Consider the following 5562-nt stretch of genomic DNA (forward strand, 5'->3'; position numbering starts at 1 on the left):
GGAATAAGTTAAATGAGAAAGCAAGATGTCGTAGTGATTAGGCTTCTTCAGTGTATCAGTGATATGAAAGAAAGAAGGAAGGAAGGAGGGGAAGAAGGAAGGAAAGGAAAGGGAGGGGGATCTGCCCTCAACCAAGAGATTTAAGAGATATAACAGCCACATGTGATGTATTGAATTAGTTTGGACTTATTCAAACAAATCAATTGTAAAAAGAAATTTTGAAACTATTGTAGACATTTGTTTGTGGAATAGAAATGACCAAGAAATGAAGTTGTTAGTTTCATTTAGATGTTATTATGGCATTTGTGATTACGTATGAAAATGTCATTTTTATTTTAAGGAATTCACTCTGAAATACTCAGGGCTGTAATGACAAAATGTATGGAATTTGCTTTAAAATACTTCAGTAGAAGTAAAAACAAGAATTGAAAGGGATAGGTGAAACAAATGTAGCAACTCTTGATAGTTTTTGAATCTCGTGCTGGGCATGGAAGTTTACTGTACTATTTTTTCTTCAGGCTTAAAAATTTTCATAATAAAAATTTTAAAATACCTTGTAAAAGAAAAATAATAGAGGGGCAGGGCATTTACTCCTCCAGATATCAAAACATACTATACATCTACATAATTAAACAATGTGATTTTAACTTGTAGAAGGCAGATCAGTAGAAAAATATAGTCAAGAAGAGACATATTTGTGTAGGAAAATTTAGTTTAATTTTGAATCAATGAAAAAAGAATGGATTATACAATAGGTGATGTTGGAACAATTGGATAGCCACTTAGAAAATAAATTTAAGCAGTCAAGAACTAAGAAGCAAATCTTTAAATTTTAGGTAAAGCCTTCTGAAGTGTGACACAAAACTCTAAATCCATAAGGATAATTATTGCCAGATTCGAACTTATTAAAATATTTAACTTCTGGGGGCTTCCCTGGTGGCGCAGTTGTTGAGAGTCCGCCTGCCAATGCAGGGGACACGGGTTCATGCCCCGGTCTGGGAAGATCCCACATGCCGCGGAGCAGCTGGGCCCGTGAGCCATGGCCGCTGAGCCTGCGCATCCGGAGCCTGTGCTCCGCAACGGGAGAGGCCACAACAGTGAGAGGCCCGTGTACTGCAAAAAAAAAAAAAAAAAAAATTTAATTTCTGAACAATTAAAAAGCCATAAATATAAAGCACTGATGCAAGGATTGGAGAATGTTTTGCCATAATAGAGGATTGAGAGTTTGGATATTTGTGGAGCTCCTTCAGAAATCAGAACAAGAGAAATTAATCAAAGGAAAAGTATGCAAAGATCTGGATAGCCCACAAAAGAAGAACTAAAAATATATGCAAACAAATGGGGGACTATTAATAAACATTTGAAATGATGTTCAACCTCATTTTTACTCTAAGAAATGCACATTAATATAATATAGCTTTCATCTAGCAGATTGTCCAGACCTAAAAGCGGGGGGAATTCCCTGGTGGTCCAGTGGTTAGGACTCCAAGTTTCTATTGCAGGGGGCCCGGGTTCGATCCCTGGTCAGGGAACTAAGATTCCACAAGCCGCGAGGTGTAGCTAAAAAAGAAGCCAGACAATGTCCAGTACAGATGAGGCTCAGAGAAGTCTGCAGCCTCACATATTGTTGGTTGGAAAACAAATTGGTAAAGTTCTTTTGGTGGCAACTTGGTAGTTCCTTTCAAAAATCTTTAAAAAGCAAACTCATTGACCAAGCAATTCTACTTCTAGCAAAAGCTTTTTTAGAAATACTCTCACATGTAGAAATACTCTTTCAAGGTTGTTAGCAACCAATTAGAAATCCACTATAATAAGTCCTTAATGACCCAATAAATTTTGATACTTCATTGCCAGGAAATATTATTTAATAATTAGAAGGTAGAATTAAGGAGATCTATATTTACTGACACGGAAATCTTCATAATATTGAATTAAGTGAAAAAAAGTCAGCAAATTTTATCCTGAGTTATGCTCTTTGTTAAAAAGCTGCACTTGACCACATGAATCTATATTTGAACTTTAGCATCTAACAGGAAAAGACCTTCCTCATTTGCCCAAACAAAATTTCTTTTGCTTCATGAGGGCAGTACAGGCTGAGCTTTGTGTTTTGTGATTTTTTATGGAGTCCTAGCTGCTTTTGATTTTGTCCTTAATTTTAGGGCAAGTGGATCATGATTAAGTCGACTGTCAGGACTCACAAACTAGCAGTCAGTGCTGTTAAGATACTGTATGGAGCTGTGTCTGGAAGGCCTTTGCATTGTCAAATGGCTCTACATGCTTTCAGGCACAGGGTTAGGATAATGTTCTTCCAATAAGCAGGGTAGACCCTCTCCCAATTTTAAGAGTAATAAATGTTTCATGATTAGAGAGCTACAAAGGAATTGGAAAAGCCAATATTTCCTTGTAGCATTGAAACTTCATTGGCAACCTGGGAAGGCAGAAATTAATTCAAACGGCCAAACTATCTACCATCTTGGATTTTTTTGTAATAGATCATTTTCTGTTATCTCATTCTTTCCCTGTCAAGCTTGATAGAGCTTGATAAAGCTTGCTTTACAAAATTTCAAAACTGTAAAAAGTTTTCCTTATAAATAACACTGTTAAACTTGTTACTTTGCTCTCTTCATTAAAAGATGACATCCTAGGGAACTATGTCTACTTTACTTAGTTTTAGTAATTTAAAAGGTTTTATATAGTATCTCATGATCCAGATTATAGAAATTAGAAACATTTATTTATGTTTGAATATCATTTTTCAATTTTCCCAAAATTTAGTTTCAAATATCCAAATCTTTAAAGTGAGGAAACACTGGGTTATTGCACCAAATATCGATGCTTGACAGATCCCATGTCATTAATGATAACAGGTTTTAGAAAAATTTGAAATATAGGGTGTAATCAGAAGGGCATATTTCAGTAAATTTTTTGCGCATCTCTTGTTTCCTTGTGAATTTTGACCTCAGGTTACTTTAGAAATGCATAATACTGCTTCAGATATTGCTCTGCAAGTTTGAATAGGCATTTATTCTCAGGTGCTCTGTCTTCTCTGGCATATAAAATTACAGGGTTCTTATATAATATCAAAAAAGTAGAAAGCTGTGGGAGTTATACAATTTTGTTATGTCAAACAGGAATACATTAAGGCTTACTGTTTGTTAAAGTTAAAAATGCATTTGCTGAAATTACTGGAGAAATTCAATTACAATCATGTCAAAAAAAAAGTAAAAAAGAACTGAAGTGTGACTACCTAAAATTATTTTAGTCCAGTTCATGAAACAATTTTATATTACTACCTTATTGCCTCTCCTCCAAAGTTATTTTGCACATAGATTTTAATAAAATAGATGTTTGCAGTGGGAGAAAATACTGTTAATCAGGGGCTGCCCTAAAACATTTTGCTTCATGAAATTTAAAATGTTACTGAAAGTAAATCTGCATACATGATACAGACATCCTTATTTTAGAAAATAGTAATTCAAATGACATTTTAACGTTTTATTAAATGTTTAATCTTACGTACATATATTCAATTATGTTGTTGTAACGCTGGGAGGTGTGTTGGTGCTATCACTTGCCAACTGAGTAGAAGTGGCCGTCTCCCTTGGAGCACAGTGTAAGAATAGTTTTCAAAAGATGCAGCCCCACGTTTTAGCTCTTAATACTGAGATTTTAAATTATCTGGTCAGAGTAGGAGTCGACTTAAATTTGGGCACATGATTTTTATTTTCTTTGACTATGTATCAAAATGTGGCAACAAACTGGCAGTGCATGGGCCAGATACAACCTGTAGACATGCTTTATTGAGCCAACAAAATGTTGTTTTTTTCCAGAAACTTAGAGCAGACATTTCAAAATACAGAGATTTCACATAAAATCTGGATTCCAGAATTTTCTTGAAAATCCAGAGGGCCTGGCGCTCAGGCTCAACATTCCATGGCAGCCACTTCTCAGAGCAGGCAGCCTCTCTTCTGATGGATCTTCCACTCTGCTGTCATCTCCACTCTCTGTTATCTTCCTGGCACTGAGGCTGAGTGTCCATTACCACTAATCTTTGCAATGGCAAATTGTATCTCTCATAATTCAGAAATATTTAGTGGCAACTATATCTCTAGCAAATGACAGAAAACAAAAAATTGAAATGGCTGAATGTTTCAAGCAGAATGTGTTGAAGTAATATAAATGATTCACTTCATTTATTTTTGTTTATTTTCTGCCAGGTCTTATAGACATTTAAAAATATCTTTATTGACATATAAATCATATACCATAAAAGTCAGTCATTTAAAATGCATAATTAATGGTATTCGGTATATTTACAAAATTGTGCATCCATCACCATCGAATTTTAGAGATTTTCGTCACCTCCGAAAGAAACCTTATAACCATTAGCAGTCTTTATAGACATCTAAAAGTATGAACCTGGTAGAAGATGTGAAACAAAGGAATCAGCTTTAGTCCGTAATCTAGATTTTATTTCAAAATTTGGGGAACTCAATTTTCATGTCTCATAAACACCTGGCCTTTCCTAACTTGGTATGTACTTCAGGTTTCATTTCTCCATCCAAAATAATGATTTGAAAAAAAAGCAAAACCACAAAAATCTTGTACATGTGCACAAATATGGATAGGTACTTGGCTTAATGGAGTATGACAAGATGCTTTCCTAGTGATACATATGAATTCATTAATCAGCAGTTTATATGTTTAAAGTTCAGCCCGTATTTTTTTGTTTTGTTTTTTAATTTATTGGGCTAACCCAAGACACTCTAACATGTGTTTTGCAGAAAACAAGATGCTTCGTGCTCTGGTCATTCCCTTGTCTTCATACACCAAAAAGAACACTTACTCCTAAGACTAAGTGAATTTATTTGGCTGAAATGAATGAACTGATCACTATTTTTGTTTCCCTCAGGGCTTCCAACTTGTCTAATAATCCAATAAGAAATTTATATCGTAAATCTATTGGTTTATCATTTTCCCACTTTCTTCCCCCTTTTTGAGATCTAGGATAATATGTGCCAGTTTTCATTGCTTGGCAATCTTCCTCTTTTCTGACATTTCCCTACAGATTCACTCTAAACTTTTTCCAGTTTGAAGATGTCCCCCCTGAACTCCAGACTGTCATATCCACCTGCCTCCTCAGCATCTCCATCTGGAATGTCTAATAAACTTTGCAAAGGCAACACGTCTAAAACTGTACTCCTCTTAGTTTCCTCTAGACGTGCTGCTCTCATACTCTTCCCTTCTGGTTGAATGGCAACTCCGTGCTTTCTATTGCTCAGGCTATGAATTTGGAGTCATCTTTGTTTTCGCTCTTTCATACCCTACCTCTGCTCATCAATCATAATCTATTCTGCCTTCAACATATATCCAAGTGCTGATCACATCTCCCTTTCCCTACTGCCTTCACCCTGGTTCAAGCCAACATCATCTCTTACCTGCTTCTGCCCTTGATCCCATACAGTCTGCTCACAATATAACAGCTAGATGATCTAATTAAATTCTAGAATTCAGTGCTTGTGGAGTAGCATTCAGGGTATCCTGAATTGGAGGAAGTCGAAG

The sequence above is a fragment of the Neophocaena asiaeorientalis genome, unplaced genomic scaffold, assembly GCF_003031525.2.
Source record: "Neophocaena asiaeorientalis asiaeorientalis breed wild unplaced genomic scaffold, Neophocaena_asiaeorientalis_V1.1 scaffold1085, whole genome shotgun sequence".
Lineage (NCBI taxonomy): Eukaryota > Metazoa > Chordata > Mammalia > Artiodactyla > Phocoenidae > Neophocaena > Neophocaena asiaeorientalis.